Raw genomic sequence first — 24218 nt, 5'->3', positions numbered from 1 at the left:
ATAAAATAATAGTTATAAATGCAGAACATCTTTTTGAAAATAAACAAAATAAAACAACCTTTAACCTCTTTCCGCTTTTAGGACGTTCTATGCCGTCTTAATTGGGCCGGGCTTTAACGCTATTATGATGGCATGGAACGTCCTAACTGTTCGACATTCCTGAAACCTTAGCTGCTTCCTATATGGGATTGTGGGCTGGAGGGCATGTCTAGCGGCACTTCCCCCTGACCCGATCCCATCATTGAAATCACACGATCGTTCATTTAAATTTTTACTCATTTGCTTACTACAGAACTTTGTTCCGATGTAGACAAATGAATCCCAGCAGGAAGGGGTTAATAGGTTTTAAGAAAAGTTTTAGCTGTAAGAAATGTCTTTTTGAGTTTGTTTGTTTGTTTGTTTGTTTTGCATTGGTTGTACATGAGAAGATGGACTGTTTAAAAGGGCAGTAAATTCAAACTTAAAAAGACATTAAACACTTTGAGATGGTAATATAAAATATAAAAAAAAGACTGCAATATACTTATTTATTTTTTCCCCCTTTCCTGTAATTCCATTCTTAAATTGTGAGCTTTTCAGATCCTGTTAGAAATTGAAGTTCAGAACACTGATATATTCTACACACCCATTGGCTGCACACTCTAGTGACCTATTTATAACTGTCTCTAATTGGCCACAGCAGTGAAGGTAACCTAAGTTACAACATGGCAGCTCCCATTGTTTTACAGACACTAAAACTTTACACTTATTTTGTCAATATTTAAACAAACTTTAAAAAATAAATCTACATGTTATTCTCAAACTAATCTTTTCTTTGAATGTTTCATTCTATCTGGCATTTATTTAGTGTTTATTGTCTCTTTAAGTTCAATTTATACTTTGTTGTCCTTTATTATATATTTTAGTGCTAACATTACAGGGTGTACATGATTAGAGGGGAGTACATATATACAAACAAAAGTTTTGGGTCGTATACTTTGAAGAGTAAAGCAATGAATTGCATACAAGGAGGAGAATGGAGAGAATACAAAATAATGATTTGAATGAACATAGGTTAAGGTTTTTGTTACATCTTTATTATTGTAGCTATCACTAATGTAAAGATGCATGTTACTGCAATTGGTTAATATATATAATCTATTTTCATTAAAATTACTTATATACACATTTACCAAAATACACCTAGAACAAATAAAAATGTTAAAAGTTTAATAAAGTTAAATAAATATTTAAAATAATAATAAAACAAAAATGATACACCATTACTTTCCTTTTTTATTTAATTTTTATTAGGTAAATTTGATCGAATCGGTCCCCTATCATTGTTAGAGTCCAGATGTGGGGAACCGTTACCACTGTTGGTCATAGAAATAACGTTTTCGAGAAGTGCGTAGAGAAGGTCATTTCTTCGAGAGTCCTCTAGTTTTCGGCTCAACAATTCAAGAGTTTGTTTTTCAATTTAAAGTTGCTCTTCGTGTAGTGCGACGAGCCTACATAAATTCTCATTTAATTGGTGGCCCATTTCTTGCTGCTCAGCAATGTACTCCTTGGCAGATTGAAAAAAAAGTTGACATTAGTCTGTCTTCTGGTTGAATAGCAGCTGGAAGAAAGGTAGAAACAGGAGAAATGACAGAACGTGCAGAGATAATTACTGGAGGATCAACAGTTGGTGGCGCTACAGGTGGAGCATTCCGAAAGTTTACTGTTAACCAAGGCTTCACAACAGATAGATCTACTTGAGAGGAGTCTGAATCAGTATGGTCCTCATCTGTAGAGTTGGTACCAGTTTCCCAGAGTTGATTATATCACAAAGGTGATCTGTAACAATTAGATTTATTAATAAAACATACATTCACATAGATTAGCCGATTCCTCAAAATGACATTATTAGCACAATAGTACATTTTGCTAGAACATTTCACTACTACTGTTGTGTGCTCTTCAAATAAGTTAAAGGGACAGTCTAGTCAAAATTAAACTTTCATGATTCAGATAGGGCATGTAATTTTAAACAAATTTGCTTTGTTCTCTTGGTATTCTTTGTTGAAAGCTAAACCTAGGTAGGCTCAGACTGATTTCTAAGCCATTGAAGGCTGCCTTTTATCTCAGTGTATTTTGACAGTTTTCACAGCTAGACAGCTCTAGTTCATGTGTGCCATATAGATAACATTGTGAGTTATTTATGAGTCAGCACTGATTGGCTAAAATGCAAGTTTCTCAAAAGAACTGAAATAAGGGGGCAGTCTGCAGAGGCTTAGATACAAGGTAATCACAGAGGTAAAAAGTGCATTAATATAACCGTGTTGGTTATGCAAAACTGGGGAATTGGTAATAAAGGGATTATCTATCTTTTTAAACAATAACAATTCTGGAGTAGATTGTCCCTTTAAGCTATCCAAAGCACAAATTAATTGCATAGTTTAACATAGATTCAATGATACTTTCTGCAAAATACAATGTAATAATTCAATATTAGCTAATTTAGCGTAATTTAAGGCAGGTGGTCAGTAAAATCAAGCAGGTGCTGTGGCTATTACATAGGTCCTGGGGAGAACACTTTTAGTAATATTTAGACAACGTTTTTTGAATAAAAAGGAAAACATTAAACATTGTTTATTGATTCTGTAACTAGCAGAAAGAGAATGTTTGGTGCACAACTTATATGAGGGATTAAAGCTCATGGTCTGATCCCATTGGTGGATGGTCACATGACCACACACAGGAACAGCGTGAAATGAAGACCCTCACTAAAGCTCTAATAGCCTCTACTAGAAGCAGTTTTCTGTATAGATGTGTAACGTTTTTTTTAAAACAACTTTCCAATTTACTTCTGTTATCAAATTTGTTTTGTTCTCTTGATATCCTTTGTTTAGAGTAAACCTAGGTAGGATGATAGGAGCTTAGGAGCGTGTATGCGTCTGTTGCTATATCATTGCTATAAACAATGTTGGAAACACTGCTGCCAGATGGGCAAAGATGTGTGCGCTCCTGAATTTACCTAGGATTACGCCCTAGTAGTCCAGAATTTTTATCTAAGGCAGTTGACAACCCTTGAGATATCTATACAATTTGCAGTAATGTTAAAAATCCAAAAAGACAAGATAAAAGAGATATTTGGGTTGACTAACGGGTTGGCTTATTAATATGCATTTAGTACAGTGTATACACGGTATGGCACCTTGTTACCTTATGGGTGACAAGTAGGGAAATGCACTTATTCCACGTTTAACTTCTGTTTCTATATACCTTAAAGTGAAGGTAAACTTTGATGAATGAAAGCCCGGTTTTTAAAAGTACTATTAAAAACAGGAACACTGTCATTCATCAAAGTTTAGAAAGCAGCCATTTTGTTTTAAAAACTTACCTTTGTTCTTTTCACAGCCAGAGCAGCTTCCCCCACCCGGAGATCCTCTCTTCACACGTCATCAATGACTAATCCGGCTTCCTCCAATCATGGCATGGCCTCAGGCAATGATTCCCCTGGGGGGAAAGCTGTGATTGGAGGGGGAAGCTGCTCTGGCTGTGAAAAGAACAAAGGTAAGTTTTTAAAACAAAATAGCTGCTTTCTAAACTTTGATGAATGAAAGTGCCCCTGTTTTAATAGTATTTTTAAAAACCTAGCTTTCATTCATCAAAGTTTACCTTCACTTTAAAAGGACAGTCTAGACTCAATACATAATTTTGATTACGTATTGTTACATACCAGAGAAGTATCCTGCAACGGGTCTTGCATCTATAAGCTTGTAAGAAGTAGATGAAACATTTAAATATTCGTTTGTTAGGAGTTGAAAATGGCCACCAAGCTCCGCCCACCCATTGCGCTTATATTTTGGTATGCTAAGTTTCTCCAATCACAATAGACTCTTCAATACGTTTTCCTACTCGCACATGCTGATTTGTGCTTGTGCAATTTGAAAAAGCTAAAGAAACAATATTAAACGTGCTAAACTGTCATTCAAAAAAACAGTTATAGGGACAGTATACACCAATTTTCATATAACTGCAAGTAATAGACACTACTATAAAGAATAATATGCACAGATACTGATCTAAAAATCCAGTATAAAACCTTTTAAAAACTTACTGAGAAGCTTCCAGTTTAGCTCTGTTAAACAGGTAGCTGGAACACCCACTGCAAGTGGGAAAAAGCAGACACTTCCTCTGCATATGAAAAGACTCTTTACACAAACAGAAGCAAGCTGGAGAAGATATACGTCGGTATTCTCCTAAACTTTTGGGGCTTGTTTAGTAGTCTGAAAATCAGAGCAATGTTATTTAAAAATAAGCAAAACTATACATTTAAAAAAGCAAACAAAACTGTATGGGCTGTATAAATGGATCATCTACAAAACATTTATGCAAAGAAAAATCTAGTGTATAATGTCCCTTTAAATAGACAAGAAGAAAGTTGTGGGCAGAGCTTGGCGGCCATTTTTGGCTGCTAACAAACAATGGTTATTTAAAAGTTTCATGTACTTCTTACAAGTTTATAGATGTGGAACACATTGCAAGATGGTATGTAACAGTAAGTCATAAAGAATAAGTATTGGGTCTAGACGGTCTCTTTTTAAACGGCAAAATAAGGCCAGAAATGATCAAATTCTGAATTTATAGTAGACTGGAAAGAATTTATCTTTAGAGTTATTAATGCGTTTATTACTGCGGATCCGAGATGCATGAGCACCACTGCTTGAACACGGATCAGGCTTGCTGTCCGTAGAAGAGAAATTATGCTGGCCGTCAATGGACGATGATGATGTGGAGGATTGCTGATCTATAGTCCACAATCCACTAGATGCTGCCAACTGCTGTGCCAGTTCACTTTGATCTAGAAAACAAAAAAATGTATCCAAAATAAGTCCTTAAAGGGATATGAAACCCAGAAGTTTTCTTTTGTGATTTAGACAGAGCATATAATTTTTAAAATGTTTCCAATTTACTTCTATGATCAAATTTGCTTGGTTCCCATGTTCTGTGTTGAAGAGATACCTAGGTAGGCATCTGAAACACTAAATAGTGTTGCCATCTAGAACTTTTGCAAAACTGCTCCAGAAATTGGCCAGCTCTTAACCATACATCCCTGCTTTTCAACAAAAGAGAACAAAGGGAACAAAGAAAAATGGATAACAGAAATAAATTAGAAATTTGCTCTATCTGAATCTCATGAATGATCCATTTTGGTTTTGATATCCCTTCAAACCCTTGATTGCCTGAGATGGCATCACAGATGTTAATACGGTCATGATTAAGGGGACATAAGCATTTTTGATTCAGAGGATACAATTTTACAAAGTTTCCAGTTTACTTTCAAAGTTCTTTGGTTCTCATGGTATTATTTGTTAAAGAGCATATATAGGTAGGTATAGTGTGCATGTCTGGAGCACTGTATGGCAGCAGTTTCTTCCATAATGTTTACTTTTGGTTGCAAATGTGACGAGACCAATCTCGCCACTGTGCATTGGAGGGCCTGTTATGGAACATTCTTTGGGCTGGAGGTACATGGGCTTAAGGATACCCAGAGACTGCATAGAAATGTGGAATTTTATATGCTAGACACCCCATGTACTTTCATAACTCTGTCTTATGTCCATGTCACCCTGTATCCATATATACAGGATGGGTACAGGGTGTGAGTGCCCCTTGTGGGAGCAATTGTGACTCTATAAACCAAGTGGGCATAAAGGACTTAATAGTTAATAAGAGCTGTTATTATATTTTGCAATAAGATGTATTTTATTTACGTTTCAGATCTGATTGTGTCTCAGGAGTCTGTCTGGGTAAACTGATTGTGTTCCTGTGTGATTATGTTAACTAGACTGCCCAACATCAGATTGTCTGAGTAAACTTTCTTCCCCAGTTAATTAACTTTATATGTTAATCTGTTTTACCTGTGAATAGACAATTGTTTTCTTGTGTTTGATTGTTTAATTGTTTATGCAATGTATCTTTATTGTATCCTGTAAAAGGGTGTTTTCCTCTAGCCATGGAGAAAGTTGGATTTCTTCCCAATTATCTCCAGGATAGGGAGGAGGGGTTCACTGGTACCAAGGGGAGCGTTTATGCCTGAGCCACTGCGATTGGCTAATGTACTATACAGGTGGGAGACCTGCTTAAATACCGGGCATGTAGCCCTCAATAAAGAGATTCCTGTTTTACCCTCAAGACGGAGCTTGGTCTCGTGTTTGGGGGGATTTACTGTATGCTGTTAGAGACTGATTGCCAGGAGTATAATCCGCTTGGGTGCTTTTCCTGTTCGTCTGCTAGCAGCTATTCGTGAGGTTCCAGTTCGGGAGGTTGGTGTTCTGCAGTAGCTGTGTGCAAAGGGGTCTGTTACACCAAGCATTTGGATTATTTTAAACATATCTATCTATATATGACTACTGTTACAAACTGCTATTTGTAACTGGCCCTTTAAATGGAAAATTGCCCTGCTTCCCTGGATTGTGGAGAAGCCTATTTGCCAGCCTCCTTCCTCATGACTATGGCCCCTGGAAGATTGTGCCCCTGAAAATGTATTAACTTTTATTGGGTGTGTATGGCCCTTTAAGAACCGTCTGGGGACATATTGTGACTTTGGTGAACAATGCCCCTTTAAGACTATGTCCCCAGACCTGTAAAATAACTTGTCCCTGGCTTTCTCCCACTTGGTTCAGTAAATAGGGCTTACTGAACCAAGTACCACACAGGCAGAGTGTTCCACAGAAAGGGAGCACTGTTACAAAAGCATTAGTTTTCATTGTGTGCCATTAAGTGCTATGTGACAGACCCTTCGGTCAGAACTAAAGAGTTAACTTTGTTCAGCTTCAAGAAGCTAGTTTCTAAATACAAGTTTGCTGGCATCAGCTCTAATTAAGTTTAGTGATAAACATTCCCATTTTCTAATCACCTCCAGAGTCAGACTGCTGTTGATAAGATGGACTGCATTGTTTTCTTGTGTGTAACTTGTTATCTGCTGAAGTAATGTATTCTATGGTGGCCTGTCAAAGGGCGTTGTCTCTCTATCTAAATGTATCAGATGTGTGATTGGGGATTTTATGCCTCCCCCTGAGAGTGTCCTTTTTTTGCATGTAACCTCAATAAAAAGCAGGCTGTGTGTTCCAGCACATCAGACCTTTTCTGACCCTCTAACTTGCAGCCTTGACTCATGTTTGTAGGGGACAGCTATAATCACTACAGGGATTGCTATGCTCTTCATACTCCCTTAGCTACTGAGCTCTTGTAAGAGCTATTGTTCCTGATCCTGCTTCGCTCTACAGAAGGAAGAGGTTCACCTACTGGAGCCTGGTCGTAGGTCCAGGGCGCAGAGCAGACGGCGAGATACCAGCCCAGCAACGGTGGTTCATAGAGTCTGCATTACGTATGGTGGCTACGCAGTAGTTATGGTGTCTACGGTGCTGATGATCCTTTGGTGAGCGCTAGGAGCATCCTTTTCTACGGTCCAACTTCCAGCCAGCCTGGAGGCAACCGTAACAACTACTAAAAAAGTGTGTTACTGACATCACAATAATCTTTGTTGGTTCCTAAACTCTTTGCACATAAGTCTGTACACCTCTGAGAGGGCTCATATATGGGATCAATGTTTTTAGCTGGGTGCTTGACAAAGGGGCAGGAGCCCTGAAACGTTGCTGTATGTCTTAAATAAAGGTTGTCATCTTTTGCTATATTTGGGGGCCGATTTATCATGCCCTGTATGCACCTGTTTCCGTGTGAGCTTTCAGGTTCGCCGGAAACAGGAGTTAAGTAGAAGCGGTCTTAAGACCGCTGCTCCTTAACTCGTCTGCCACCTCTGAGGCGGCAGACAGCAATCTACCCGATCGGATACGATCAGGTTGATTGACATTCCCTGCTAGCGGCCAATTGGTCGCAAATCTGCAGGGGGCGGCATTGTACAAGCATTTCACAAGAACTGCTTGTGCAATGATAAATGCAGACAGCGTATGCTGTTGGCATTTATCGATGTGCGGCAGATATGATCCACTATAGCGGATCATGTCTGCTCGCACTATGATAAATCGGCCCCTTGGATTGCAACTTCATCTTTTGCTTTTATACCCTTACTCTTGTTTGATCATTAGAAGGCACCCAGTATATCTTCTATTATCTAAATGATTTCCATAACTTATTAGGAGTGTGCATTTGGATTCTTCGGTATTACACCCGAATGCAGAATGCTGCATTAGGTTCATTTTCCTGCTCTGAGGGGTAATCCTTGCTTTCTTGCCAAAGATCACGTCGTAATTTCCAAAATTTTGTCTATTAGCACCACGTTCTGCTGATGGCTGAAGTGGACATTTCACCCACTTTTTGTCTTGCCGGTTCGAGAGGATTGCTGGTTTGAAAGTGCTTCAGAAGACATTGCCAATGTAGAAAAACATTGGGTAATACCGAAAAAACACCTGATAGTTCAAAACAAAAAAGAAATAGCCTTTGTATAAGAGAGTGAGTAATATACATAGTAACATATTAGATGAGGTTGAAAAAAAGAGTTTAACCTATACAAATCTTAATATACTTACAATAAAAGCTCCAGTTGAGTTTAAATTAATCCCATTAAAAATATGACCCATTTAACACAAGCAATCATATTCCTATTCTGTTTCTAGCCAGAAATGTATTAAACCATTTTAAATGTATCTAAGGTATTGGCATTTACTACCTCTTTAGGTAATGAGTTCCACAATTTAATTGCTCTTACAGTAAAAAAAAAAATTTACGTTGCTGAAGCTTAAATCTCCTTTCCTCCAGCCTTAAATTGTGACCTCTTGTCGCAAACAATTTTCTTGGAATAAACAGAGCTTCCGCCATCTCTGTATATGGGCACTGAATATATTTATTTAAAGTAACCAGTTCATCTCTAAAGCGCCTTTTAGTTTTGTGGCCTCTTCGCTTTTTTCCAAGTCTGCAATGTCTTTTTTTAGAGGCTGGTCCCCAGAACTGCACTTCATACTCAAGGTGAGGTCTTACCAGGGATTTATATAGTGACAGAATTATGCTTTGCTCCAGGGCTGCCACTAGAAATGTTGGGGCCCCTTACAAAACCACTGATCGGGCCCCCCGGTCAATTTTCAGTAGACATGTGCGGTTCGTTTCGGATTAATTCGGAAATTCGGTAAATTCGGTAAATTCGGAGATTCGGATCAATTCGGATTTCCGAATTAAAATACTTCCGAATCTACCGAATGAATCCGAAATAGCTGCCGTATCTCCGAATAAATCCGAATTAGCTCGTTAAAATTCGGCATTTCCCCATTGGAAACAATGGGAGTTTCGGCTGAAAAAAAACTAACACCGCAGCCCCATTGTTTCCTATGGGGAAACACTAAGTCTGCACCTAACACCCTAACATGTACCCCGAGTCTCTAAACACCCCTAATCTAACACTTATTAACCCCTAATCTGCCGCCCCCGCTATCGCTGACACCTGCATTATTTTATTAACCCCTAATCTGCCGACCGAATATCGCCGCCACCTACATTATAGCTATTAACCCCTAATCTGCTGTCCCTAACACCGCCGACCCCTACATTATAGTTATTAACCCCTAATCTGCCCCCCCCAACGTCGCCGCAATCTAACTACAAGTATTAACCCCTAATCTGCCGACCCGATATCGCCGCCGCCTACATTATAGCTATTAACCCCTAATCTGCTGTCCCTAACACCGCCGACCCCTACATTATAGTTATTAACCCCTAATCTGCCCCCCCCCAACGTCGCCGCAATCTAACTACAAGTATTAACCCCTAATCTGCCGACCCGATATCGCCGCCGCCTACATTATAGCTATTAACCCCTAATCTGCTGTCCCTAACACCGCCGACCCCTACATTATAGTTATTAACCCCTAATCTGCCTCCCCCAACGTCGCCGCAATCTAACTACAAGTATTAACCCCTAATCTGCCGACCCGATATCGCCGCCGCCTACATTATAGCTATTAACCCCTAATCTGCTGTCCCTAACACCGCCGACCCCTACATTATAGTTATTAACCCCTAATCTGCCCCCCCCAACGTCGCCACAATCTAACTACAAGTATTAACCCCTAATCTGCCGACCGCAAATCGCCGCAACTATAATAAATGTATTAACCCCTAAACCGCCGCACTCCCGCCTCGCAAACACTATAATACATTTTATTAACCCCTAATCTGCCCTCCCTAACATCGCCGCCACCTACCTACAATTATTAACCCCTAATCTCCCGCCCCCAACGTCGCCGCTACTATAATAAGGTTATTAACCCCTAAACCTAAGTCTAACCCTAACACTAACACCCCCTAACTTAAATATAATTTAAATAAAACGAAATAAGTTTACTATAGTTAAATAAATGAATCCTATTTAAAAGTAAAGACTTACCTGTAAAATAAACCCTAAGATAGCTGCAATATAACTAATAGTTACATTGTAGCTATTTTAGGATTTATTTTTATTTTACAGGCAACTTAGTATTTATTTTAACTAGGTACAATAGTTATTAAATAGTTATTAACTATTTAATAACTACCTAGCTAAAATAAATACAAATTTACCTGTAAAATAAATCCTAACCTAAGTTACAATTACACCTAACACTACACTATCATTTAATTAATTAAATAAATGACTCATATTTAAAACTAAATACTTACCTGTAAAATAAACCCTAATATAGCTGCAATATAACTAATAGTTACATTGTAGCTATTTTAGCATTTATATTTATTTTACAGGCAACTTTGTATTTATTTTAACTAGGTACAATAGCTATTAAATAGTTATTGACTAATTAATAGCTACCTAGTTAAAATAATTACAAAATTACCTGTAAAATAAATCCTAACCTAAGTTACAATAAAACCTAACACTACACTATCATTAAATAAATTAACTACAAGTACCTACAATTATCTACAATTAAATAAACTAAAGTACAAAACCCCCCCACTAAATTACAAAAAATAAAAAACCACTAAATTACAAAAAATAAAAAAATATTACAAGAATTTTAAACTAATTACACCTAATCTAAGCCCCCTAATAAAATAACAAAGCCCCCCAAAATAAAAAAAATGCCCTACCCTATACTAAATTACAAAAGTTAACAGCTCTATTACCTTACCAGCCCTGAACAGGGCCCTTTGCGGGGCATGCCCCAAAGAAAACAGCTCTTTTGCCTGTAAAAAAAAAAACACAATCCCCCCCCCCCCACATTACAACCCACCACCCACATACCCCTACTCTAACCCAAACCCCCCTTAAATAAACCTAACACTACCCCCCTGAAGATCTCCCTACCTTGAGTCGTGTTCACCCAGCGGGGCCGAAGTCTTCATCCGATGGGGCAGAAGAGGACATCCAGACCGGCAGAAGTCTTCATCCAAGCGGGGCAAGAAGAGGTCTTCCATCCATCATACAAGTACCAAAATACAAACAAACACTAAATTACCAAAAATAATAAAATATTACAATAATTTTAAACTAATTACACCTAATCTAAGCCCCCTACTAGCTATTAATATAGCTTCAATATAACTAATAGTTACATTGTAGCTATTTTAGGATTTATATTTATTTTACAGGCAACTTTGTATTTATTTTAACTAGGTACAATAGCTATTAAATAGTTAATAACTATTTAATAACTACCTAGCTAAAATAAATACAAATTTACCTGTAAAATAAATCATAACCTAAGTTACAATTACACCTAACACTACACTATCATTAAATTAACTAAATAAATGAATCCTATATAACACTAAAGACTTACCTGTAAAATAAACCCTAATATAGCTGCAATATAACTAATAGTTACATTGTAGCTATTTTAGCATTTATATTTATTGTACAGGCAACTTTGTATTTATTTTAACTAGGTTCAATAGCTATTAAATAGATATTGACTATTTAATAGCTACCTAGTTAAAATAATTACAAAATTACCTGTAAAATAAATCCTAACCTAAGTTACAATTAAACCTAACACTACACTATCATTAAATAAATTAACTACAAGTACCTACAATTAAATACAATTAAAAAAACTAAACTAAAGTACAAAAACCCCCCCACTAAATTACAAAAAATAAAAAAATATTACAAGAATTTTAAACTAATTACACCTAATCTAAGCCCCCTAATAAAATAACAAAGCCCCCCAAAATAAAAAAAATGCCCTACCCTATACTAAATTACAAAAGTTAACAGCTCTATTACCTTACCAGCCCTGAACAGGGCCTTTTGCGGGGCATGCCCCAAAGAAAACAGCTCTTTTGCCTGTAAAAAAAAAACACAATACCCCCCCCCACATTACAACCCACCACCCACATACCCCTACTCTAACCCAAACCCCCCTTAAATAAACCTAACACTACCCCCCTGAAGATCTCCCTACCTTGAGTCGTGTTCACCCAGCCGGGCCGAAGTCTTCATCCGATGGGGCAGAAGAGGACATCCAGACCGGCAGAAGTCTTCATCCAAGCGGGGCAAGAAGAGGTCTTCCATCCATCAGAAAAGTACAAAAAAACAAACAAACACTAAATTAGCAAGAATAATAAAATATTACAATAATTTTAAACTAATTACACCTAATCTAAGCCCCCTACTAGCTATTAATATAGCTACAATATAACTAATAGTTACATTGTAGCTATTTTAGGATTTATATTTATTTTACAGGCAACTTTGTATTTATTTTAACTAGGTACAATAGCTATTAAATAGTTAATAACTATTTAATAACTACCTAGCTAAAATAAATACAAATTTACCTGTAAAATAAACCCTAACCTAAGTTACAATTACACCTAACACTACACTGTCATTAAATTAACTAAATAAATTAATCCTATATAAAACTAAATACTTACCTGTAAAATAAACCCTAATATAGCTACAATATAACTAATAGTTACATTGTAGCTATTTTAGCATTTATATTTATTTTACAGGCAACTTTGTATTTATTTTAACTAGGTACAATAGCTATTAAATAGATATTTACTGTTTAATAGCTACCTAGTTAAAATAATTACAAAATTACCTGTAAAATAAATCCTAACCTAAGTTACTATTAAACCTAACACTACACTATCATTAAATACATTAACTACAAGTACCTACAATTAAATACAATGAAATAAACTAAACTAAAGTACAAAAAAAACAAACACTAAATTACAAAAAATAAAAAAAATTACAAGAATTTTAAACTAATTACACCTAATCTAAGCCCCCTAATAAAATAACAAAGCCCCCCAAAATAAAAAAATGCCCTACCCTATACTAAATTACAAAAGTAATCAGCTCTATTACCTTACCAGCCCTGAACAGGGCCTTTTGCGGGGCATGCCCCAAAGAAAACAGCTCTTTTGCCTGTAAAAAAAAACACAATACCCCCCCCCCCACATTACAACCCACCACCCACATACCCCTACTCTAACCCAAACCCCCCTTAAATAAACCTAACACTACCCCCCTGAAGATCTCTCTACCGTGTCTTCACCCAGCGGGCCGAAGTCTTCATCAGATCGGGCAGAAGAGGACATCCAGACCGGCAGAAGTCTTCATCCAAGCGGGGCAAGAAGAGGTCTTCCATCCATCAGAAGTCTTGATCCAGGCGGCATCTTCTCTGTTCATCCATCCGGAGCGGAGCGGCAGCATCCTGAAGACATCCCACGCAGAGCATCCTCTTCTTTCTTGATCCGACGACTAGGTGACTGTACCTTTAAGTGACGTCATCCAAGATGGCGTCCCTTGAATTCCGATTGGCTGATAGGATTCTATCAGCCAATCGGAATTAAGGTAGGAAAAATCTGATTGGCTGATTCAATCAGCCAATCAGATTCAAGTTCAATCCGATTGGCTGATCCAATCAGCCAATCAGATTGAGCTCGCATTCTATTGGCTGATCGGAACAGCCAATAGAATGCGAGGTCAATCTGATTGGCTGATTCCATCAGCCAATCGGATTGAACTTGAATCTGATTGGCTGATTGAATCAGCCAATCAGATTTTTCCTACCTTAATTCCGATTGGCTGATAGAATCCTATCAGCCAATTGGAATTCAAGGGACGCCATCTTGGATGACGTCACTTAAAGGTACAGTCACCTAGTCGTCGGATCAAGAAAGAAGAGGATGCTCTGCGTGGGATGTCTTCAGGATGCTGCCGCTCCGCTCCCGATGGATGAACAGAGAAGATGCCGCCTGGATCAAGACTTCTGATGGATGGAAGACCTCTTCTTGCCCCGCTTGGATGAAGACTTCTGCCGGTCTGGATGTCCTCTTCTGCCCGATCGGATGAAGACTTCGGCCCGCTGGGTGAAGACACGGTAGAGAGATCTTCAGGGGGGTAGTGTTAGGTTTATTTAAGGGGGGTTTGGGTTAGAGTAGGGGTATGTGGGTGGTGGGTTGTAATGTGTGGGGGGGTATTGTGTTTTTTTTTAAAGGCAAAAGAGCTGTTTTCTTTGGGGCATGCCCCCGCAAAAGGCCCTTTTAAGGGCTGGTAAGGTAATAGAGCTGATTACTTTTGTAATTTAGTATAGGGTAGGGCATTTTTTTATTTTGGGGGGCTTTGTTATTTTATTAGGGGGCTTAGATTAGGTGTAATTAGTTTAAAATTCTTGTAATTTTTTTTATTTTTTGTAATTTAGTGTTTGTTTTTTTTGTACTTTAGTTTAGTTTATTTCATTGTATTTAATTGTAGGTACTTGTAGTTAATTTATTTAATGATAGTGTAGTGTTAGGTTTAATAGTAACTTAGGTTAGGATTTATTTTACAGGTAATTTTGTAATTATTTTAACTAGGTAGCTATTAAACAGTAAATATCTATTTAATAGCTATTGTACCTAGTTAAAATAAATACAAAGTTGCCTGTAAAATAAATATAAATGCTAAAATAGCTACAATGTAACTATTAGTTATATTGTAGCTATATTAGGGTTTATTTTACAGGTAAGTATTTAGTTTTATATAGGATTAATTTATTTAGTTAATTTAATGACAGTGTAGTGTTAGGTGTAATTGTAACTTAGGTTAGGGTTTATTTTACAGGTAAATTTGTATTTATTTTAGCTAGGTAGTTATTAAATAGTTATTAACTATTTAATAGCTATTGTACCTAGTTAAAATAAATACAAAGTTGCCTGTAAAATAAATATAAATCCTAAAATAGCTACAATGTAACTATTAGTTATATTGTAGCTATATTAATAGCTAGTAGGGGGCTTAGATTAGGTGTAATTAGTTTAAAATTATTGTAATATTTTATTATTTTTGCTAATTTAGTGTTTGTTTGTTTTTTTGTACTTTTCTGATGGATGGAAGACCTCTTCTTGCCCCGCTTGGATGAAGACTTCTGCCGGTCTGGATGTCCTCTTCTGCCCCATCGGATGAAGACTTCGGCCCGGCTGGGTGAACACGACTCAAGGTAGGGAGATCTTCAGGGGGGTAGTGTTAGGTTTATTTAAGGGGGGTTTGGGTTAGAGTAGGGGTATGTGGGTGGTGGGTTGTAATGTGGGGGGGATTGTGTTTTTTTTTTACAGGCAAAAGAGCTGTTTTCTTTGGGGCATGCCCCGCAAAGGGCCCTGTTCAGGGCTGGTAAGGTAATAGAGCTGTTAACTTTTTTAATTTAGTATAGGTTAGGGCATTTTTTTATTTTGGGGGGGCTTTGTTATTTTATTAGGGGGCTTAGATTAGGTGTAATTAGTTTAAAATTCTTGTAATATTTTTTTATTTTTTGTAATTTAGTGGGGGGGGTTTTGTACTTTAGTTTAGTTTTTTTAATTGTATTTAATTGTAGGTACTTGTAGTTAATTTATTTAATGATAGTGTAGTGTTAGGTTTAATTGTAACTTAGGTTAGGATTTATTTTACAGGTAATTTTGTAATTATTTTAACTAGGTAGCTATTAAATAGTCAATATCTATTTAATAGCTATTGAACCTAGTTAAAATGAATACAAAGTTGCCTGTACAATAAATATAAATGCTAAAATAGCTACAATGTAACTATTAGTTATATTGCAGCTATATTAGGGTTTATTTTACAGGTAAGTCTTTAGTTTTATATAGGATTCATTTATTTAGTTAATTTAATGATAGTGTAGTGTTAGGTGTAATTGTAACTTAGGTTATGATTTATTTTACAGGTAAATTTGTATTTATTTTAGCTAGGTAGTTATTAAATAGTTATTAACTATTTAATAACTATTGTACCTAGTTAAAATAAATACAAAGTTGCCTGTAAAATACATATAAATCCTAAAATAGCTACAATGTAACTATTAGTTATATTGAAGCTATATTAATAGCTAGTAGGGGGCTTAGATTAGGTGTAATTAGTTTAAAATTATTGTAATATTTTATTATTTTTGGTAATTTAGTGTTTGTTTGTATTTTGGTACTTGTATGATGGATGGAAGACCTCTTCTTGCCCCGCTTGGATGAAGACTTCTGCCGGTCTGGATGTCCTCTTCTGCCCCATCGGATGAAGACTTCGGCCCGGCTGGGTGAACATGACTCAAGGTAGGGAGATCTTCAGGGGGGTAGTGTTAGGTTTATTTAAGGGGGGTTTGGGTTAGAGTAGGGGTATGTGGGTGGTGTGTTGTAATGTGTGGGGGGGTATTGTGTTTTTTTTTACAGGCAAAAGAGCTGTTTTCTTTGGGGCATGCCCCGCAAAGGGCCCTGTTCAGGGCTGGTAAGGTAATAGAGCTGTTAACTTTTGTAATTTAGTATAGGGTAGGGCATTTTTTTTTATTTTGGGGGGCTTTGTTATTTTATTAGGGGGCTTAGATTAGGTGTAATTAGTTTAAAATTCTTGTAATATTTTTTTATTTTTTGTAATTTAGTGGTTTTTTATTTTTTGTAATTTAGTGGGGGGGTTTTGTACTTTAGTTTATTTAATTGTAGATAATTGTAGGTACTTGTAGTTAATTTATTTAATGATAGTGTAGTGTTAGGTTTTATTGTAACTTAGGTTAGGATTTATTTTACAGGTAATTTTGTAATTATTTTAACTAGGTAGCTATTAATTAGTCAATAACTATTTAATAGCTATTGTACCTAGTTAAAATAAATACAAAGTTGCCTGTAAAATAAATATAAATGCTAAAATAGCTACAATGTAACTATTAGTTATATTGCAGCTATATTAGGGTTTATTTTACAGGTAAGTATTTAGTTTTAAATATGAGTCATTTATTTAATTAATTAAATGATAGTGTAGTGTTAGGTGTAATTGTAACTTAGGTTAGGATTTATTTTACAGGTAATTTTGTAATTATTTTAACTAGGTAGCTATTAAACAGTAAATATCTATTTAATAGCTATTTTACCTAGTTAAAATAAATACAAAGTTGCCTGTAAAATAAAAATAAATCCTAAAATAGCTACAATGTAACTATTAGTTATATTGCAGCTATCTTAGGGTTTATTTTACAGGTAAGTCTTTAGTTTTAAATAGGATTCATTTATTTAACTATAGTAAACTTATTTAGTTTTATTTAAATTATATTTAAGTTAGGGGGTGTTAGTGTTAGGGTTAGACTTAGGTTTAGGGGTTAATAACCTTATTATAGTAGCGGCGACGTTGGGGGCGGGAGATTAGGGGTTAATAATTGTAGGTAGGTGGCGGCGATGTTAGGGAGGGCAGATTAGGGGTTAATAAAATGTATTATAGTGTTTGCGAGGCGGGAGTGCGGCGGTTTAGGGGTTAATACATTTATTATAGTGGCGGCGATTTGCGGTCGGCAGATTAGGGGTTAATACTTGTAGTTAGATTGCGGCAACGTTGGGGGGAGGCAGATTAGGGGTTAATAACTATAATGTAGGGGTCGGCGGTGTTAGGGACAGCAGATTAGGGGTTAATAGCTATAATGTAGGCGGAGGCGATATCGGGTCGGCAGATTAGGGGTTAATACTTGTAGTTAGATTGCGGCGACGTTGGGGGGGGGCAGATTAGGGGTTAATAACTATAATGTAGGGGTCGGCGGTGTTAGGGACAGCAGATTAGGGGTTAATAGCTATAATGTAGGCGGCGGCGATATCGGGTCGGCAGATTAGGGGTTAATACTTGTAGTTAGATTGCGGCGACGTTGGGGGGGCAGATTAGGGGTTAATAACTATAATGTAGGGGTCGGCGGTGTTAGGGACAGCAGATTAGGGGTTAATAGCTATAATGTAGGTTGCGGCGATATCCGATCGGCAGATTAGGGGTTAAATAATGTTATTATAGGGTTTGCGATGTGGGGGGGCCTCGGTTTAGTGGTTCATAGGTAGTTTATGGGTGTTAGTGACTTAGTGTACTAAATGGGTGTTAGTGTACTAAAAACATACCGAATTTCGGAACGGAATAGAACCGAATTCAGCCGAATCCGAATAAATCCGAAACGAATTTATTCGGATCCGAATAAATCCGAAACGAATTTATTCAAATTTTGCCGAATCCGATTCGATCCGAAACGAAATTCGAAAAGTCCGAATCGATCCGAACCGAAAACGAACCGAATTTTTTAGCCGTGCACATGTCTAATTTTCAGCTAAGTAAGTGAATAAAATGTGTGAACAATTTGTTCTTGAGTGTAGTCAATCTTGAAAATGTTGTTCATTTAATAACACACATACACAAACACTAACACATGCACTAACATACACACAGACACTAACAAAGAGAAAGACTAACAGACACTAGCACACACACAGACACACTAACACAGACTAAGACACACACTAACTCACACACAGACACACAAACACACATTATTACAAACACATACACAGACACACATTAATAAAGACACACGCAGACATAGACATTCACTAACACTGCACACACAGAGACCCTGACACCAGGGGCGTATTATGGCCTAGACAGACTAGGCACAAGCCTAGGGTGGCAGTTTTGGGGGGGGGGGGCACTTCATGTACTGACTGTGCTGAGCATAACAGACACCGGCTCCCTGTAGTTCTGGGGTCAAGGTGTTACGGCTTTAAAGGCAGCACAGTAGAGAGCGCGGCACTTTGTTTACTGACTGACTGCGAGGCTGTGCTGAGTGAGCTCAGCTCACATAACAGATAACACATGCTGTCTCTCTGCAGTTGGCGTGTCAGATTATTAGCAGCAGCTCCAAAGCCATTACTTCCCTCCTCCCCTTCTCCCTCCCGATTGCGGTGCTGTCAGCCTCACGCTTCAGCAAGCACACTGCACGCAGCTTAAAGGGACAGTCAACACCAGAATTTTTTGTTGTTTAAAAACATAGATAATCCCTTTTTTACCCATTCCCTAATTTTGCATAACCAACACAGTTATAATAATACACTTTTTACCTCTGTGATTACCTTGCATCTATGCCTCTGCAGACTGCACCCTTATTTTGACAGACTTGCATTTTAACCAATCAGTGCTCACTCCTCTGTAAATTCACGTGCATGAGCTCAATGTTATCTATATGAAACACATGAACTAATGCCCTCTAGTAGTGCAATCAGTGAAACGATCAAAATTCATTTAGATTAGAGGCGGTCTTCAAGGTCTAAGAAATTAGCATATGAAGCTCCTAGATTTAGCTTTTAACTAAGAATATCAAGAGAACAAAGCAAAATTGGTGCTAAAAGTAAATTGGAAAGTTGTTTAAAATTACATGCTCAATTTGAATCATGAAAGTTTTTTTTGGACTTGACTGTTCCTTTAAGGAAGAACTAACAGTGTACCAAGTAAGGGGGCTAATGTCTGTTAATTGTTATTGCTCCCGGCCCCCATTGCAGGACACAGGAATTATTTTTAACCTCTTTTCTCTTGGAGGTTGATGGTCTGTCAAAAAAATTTGCAAATAAAAGTACAAAGGAAGACACAATTGTTCTTTTGAATTTGTGATTGTTTTTATTTAAAGTACAACTGTGTATGTACTGTTAAGTATGTATATATATATATATATATATATATATATATATGTGTGTGTGTGTGTGCTTGTGTATGTGTATGTGTATAACTCTGTGTGTATGTTTGTGCCTGTATATAGTGTAATGATATCCAAGAATTGTGGAAACAGCACACCTTTATCTTGTTCCAGTGGGGCACGGAGTGGCAGACTTGCCAAGTCTCCTCAATATCCAAAAAATTCAAAAACTCCAGCCTCCACAATCAATAAAAGACCTTTATTCTTTTACATATAGGGTCCCAGCAACATATACAACGTTTCAAGCCTGCAATAGGCTCTTAGTCATGTCATGACATGACTAAGAGCCTATTGCAGGCTTGAAACGTTGTATATGTTGCTGGGACCCTATATGTAAAATAATAAAGGTCTTTTATTGATTGTGGAGGCTGGAGTTTTTGAATTTTTTGTATATGGTGTAACTCTGTGTGTGTATGCGTGTGCCTGTGTTTAACTCTGCGTGTGTGTAACTAAGTATGTATGTGTGTGCCTGTCTATGTGTGAGACTATGTGTGTATGCAGTGCCTGTGTATGTGTTTAACTCTGTGTATGTGTGTGCCTATGTATGTGTATAACTCTGTGTATGTGTGTGCTTGTGTATGTGCAGGACCATAATGTGAGTATGCCGGTGTATGTGTGTAACTTTGAGTGTGTTTGTATATGTGTATGCGTGTAACTCTGTGTATGAGCATATGTTTGTGTGTTTGTATATGTATAACTCTGTGTATATGTGTGTTTTATATGTGTGTGTGTGTATCTATGTTTGTGTGTGTGTATGTGAATAAATCTGTGTTTGTGTGTATATATGTGTTTTATATGTGTGTATGTGTTTAACTATGTTTGTGTGTGTGTGTGTATGTGTGTAACTATGTTTGTGTGTGTATAACTGTGTATGTGTGTATATGTGTGTTTTATATGTGTGTGTGTATGTGTGTAACTATGTTTGTGTGTGTATGTGTATAACTGTGTATGTGTGTATATGTGTGTTTTATATGTGTGTGTGTGTAACTATCGCCTAGATTTAGAGTTCTGCGTTAGCCGTCAAAACCAGCGTTAGGGGTCCTAACGCTGGTTTTGGCCGCCCGCTGGTATTTAGAGTCAGTCAGGTAAGGGTCTAACGCTCACTTTCCAGCCGCGACATTTCCATACCACAGATCCCCCTACGCCAATTGCGTATCCTATCTGTTCCGATCAGCCAATAGAATGCGAGCTCAATCTGATTGGCTGATTGGATCAGCCAATCGGATTGAACTTGAATCTGATTGGCTAATTCCATCAGAATTTTCCTACCTTAATTCCGATTGGCTGATAGAATCCTATCAGCCAATCGGAATTCGAGGGACGCCATCTTGGATGACGTCCCTTAAAGGAACCGTCATTTGTCGGGAAGTCGTCGGCCAGGATGGATGTTCCGCGTCTGCGGGATGAAGATGGAGCCGGAAGAAAGAAGATTGAAGATGCCGCTTGATAGAAGACTTCAGCCGGATGATGGACCTCTTCAGCCCCGGATAGGAGGAAGACTTCAGCCGGATGATGGACCTCTTCAGCCCCGGATAGGAGAAAGACTTCGGACCCTCTTCTGGACGGATCGGTGATACCCGGCGTGGTGAAGACAAGGTAGGAAGATCTTCAGGGGCTTAGTGTTAGGTTTATTTAAGGGGGGTTTGGGTTAGATTAGGGGTATGTGGGTGGTGGGTTGTAATGTTGGGGGGGGGTATTGTATGTTTTTTTTACAGGCAAAAGAGCAGAATTCTTTGGGGCATGCCCCGCAAAAGGCCCTTTTAAGGGCTGGTAAGGTAAAAGAGCTTTTCAATTTTTATTTTAGAATAGGGTAGGGCATTTTTTATTTTGGGGGGCATTTTTATTTTATTAGGGGGCTTAGAGTAGGTGTAATTAGCTTAAAATTGTTGTAATATTTTTATAATGTTTGTAAATTATTTTTTTATTTTTTGTAACTTAGTTCTTTTTTTATTTTTTGTAACTTAGTTCTTTTTTTATTTTTTGTACTTTAGTTAGTGTATTTATTTGTATTTATTTGTAGGTATTTGTATTTAATTTATTTATTGATAGTGTAGTGTTAGGTTTAATTGTAGATAATTGTAGGTAGCTTATTTAATTAATTTATTGATAGTGTAGTGTTAGGTGTAATTGTAACTTAGTTTAGGATTTATTTTACAGGTACTTTTGTAATTATTTTAACTAGGTAGCTATTAAATAGTTATTAACTATTTAATAGCTATTGTACCTGGTTAAAATAAATACAAAGTTGCCTGTAAAATAAATATTAATCCTAAAATAGCTACAATATAATTATTATTTATATTGTAGCTATATTAGGGTTTATTTTACAGGTAAGTATTTTGCTTTAAATAGGATTAATTTATTTAATAAGATTTATTTTATTTCGTTAGATAAAAATTATATTTAACTTAGGGGGTGTTAGGGTTAGGGTTAGAATTAGCTTTAGGGGTTAATACATTTATTAGAGTAGCGGTGAGGTCCGGTCGGCAGATTAGGGGTTAATACTTGTAGGTAGGTAGCGGCGACGTTGTCCTATCCATTATTATGAAATCAAAAAAAGTACATAATTTGGATATGGACGATCAGTCAGCTCTGGCAGATCTAGAATCTTTGTTAGCTGACAATATTCTGGATGAAAACACAGATACCACACAAGCAATAGTTTGTGAAAAACTGTGTTTTAAACCTGTCTACTTATATGCCCTCTCTCTCATTGGTCCCAGCAGTCAATCTATTTGTGAAACAAATGGAAAAAGACATAGATAGCTTGATACCTCAACAATTAGATGACAATCTGAAGCCAAGAGAGCGAAAAGCTCTAAAAGAACTGAGTATGGCTAGGGGTGTGGTGATAAAGCCTGCCGACAAGGGCGGCAACCTAGTACTGTTAGATGAACACCTCTATATCAACGAGGTGAAACGTCAGTTACATGATAAAAATCAGTACATAAGACTTGGAGGTAGCCCTTTAGAACATACCCAGAATTCTCTTTTTAAATTGTTAAATGAGGCGAGAAGAAAAGGGATTATTGACCAAAAAGAATTTAAATTTCTATTTCCAGAACATCCGGTTATGCCAGTGTTTTATATCTTGCCAAAACTGCATAAAAATATGAAATGCCCTCCGGGGAGACCCATAGTCTCCGGAATAGGCAGCATTACGGAAAACATTGGAGATTACGTAGATAAATATCTTCGTCCTTTCCTCTTAACATTACCATCGTATGTAAAAGATACGGCGGACCTTTTGAGAAAATTGGATGGAGTAATGGTCAATGAAAAAACAATTCTGGCATCTTTGGATGTAGAAGGATTGTACTCCTCAATTCCTCACAAAATAGGTCTACAGGCTATTAGGAAATTCCTTGAGACAAGGGGTCAATCCTTCTCTGAACACTCAGACTTCGTAATTTCACTGCTGGAATTTGTCCTACACAATAATGTATTCTCATTTGATGGACAAGTCTATCGTCAACTGCGGGGCACGGCTATGGGGGCAGTGTGTGCCCCCACATATGCCTGCCTGCACTTGGGGGCATGGGAGTCTGATATCTTTGAGGTTTTCGGTGATATTTTCAATGAAAAGGTCCTAATGTGGGTTAGGTATGTGGATGATGTTCTTGTCTTGTGGGATGGTGTGGAAGAAGAGTTCAACTTGTTTGTTGACCAATTAAACCATAATGACAGGAACATCATCCTCACTTCTGAGACCAATCACAAGGAACTTAATTTCCTTGATATTACCATCAAAAAAGAGGGTAATAGAATAGTCACTCAGAATTATAGGAAGAAAAATGCCACTAATAATATTCTTCATGCTCAGAGCAGCCATCCCTCACATCTAAAGAAAGGCATTCCCTATGGACAATTCCTCCGTTTAAGGAGGAACTGCTCATCCCTTTCTAAGTTTGATATACATGCTAAAATGATGAAGGATAGGTTCTTACTAAGAGGATACTCCAATAAGTCCCTTAAAAAGGCACTTTGGAAGGCCAGAAAGACCCAGAGAGATGACCTCTTGTATGTAGGTAAATCTAAATTAGATGGGGGAAACATTAGATTTATTTCTAGATTTAACAATCAATGGAACAATATTAGGTCAGTCATGAATAAAAATTGGAACATTTTGACTTTGGATGACAAGGTAAAAAATGTAATTGGAGAGAAACCTCTAATGACAGCCGGAAATTCAAAAAGTCTGAGGGACATCCTGGTAAAAAGTCAATTTTCCAGGGGTCCATCTGATGCAGACTGGCTTAGAAAGGACAGGGGGATCAA

General features: G+C 37.3%; 1 long non-coding RNA gene across 1 annotated transcript in view; it reads right to left on the bottom strand.

Annotated features, from left to right (window-relative positions):
- Positions 1–1266: 1266 nt before the first annotated feature.
- The window catches only part of LOC128666997 (uncharacterized), a 52820-nt gene continuing 29868 nt past the window's right edge, over positions 1267–24218 (bottom strand). The window contains exons 2-3 of the long non-coding RNA XR_008403285.1: positions 4661–4828; positions 1267–1818 (exon numbers count right to left, since the gene is read on the bottom strand). This is a non-coding gene — a long non-coding RNA (uncharacterized LOC128666997). The remainder of the gene's footprint in view (positions 1819–4660; positions 4829–24218) is intronic.

The sequence above is a fragment of the Bombina bombina genome, chromosome 7 (genome assembly GCF_027579735.1).
Source record: "Bombina bombina isolate aBomBom1 chromosome 7, aBomBom1.pri, whole genome shotgun sequence".
Taxonomy (NCBI): domain Eukaryota; kingdom Metazoa; phylum Chordata; class Amphibia; order Anura; family Bombinatoridae; genus Bombina; species Bombina bombina.
This window is presented reverse-complemented; position numbering and strand designations above follow the sequence as displayed.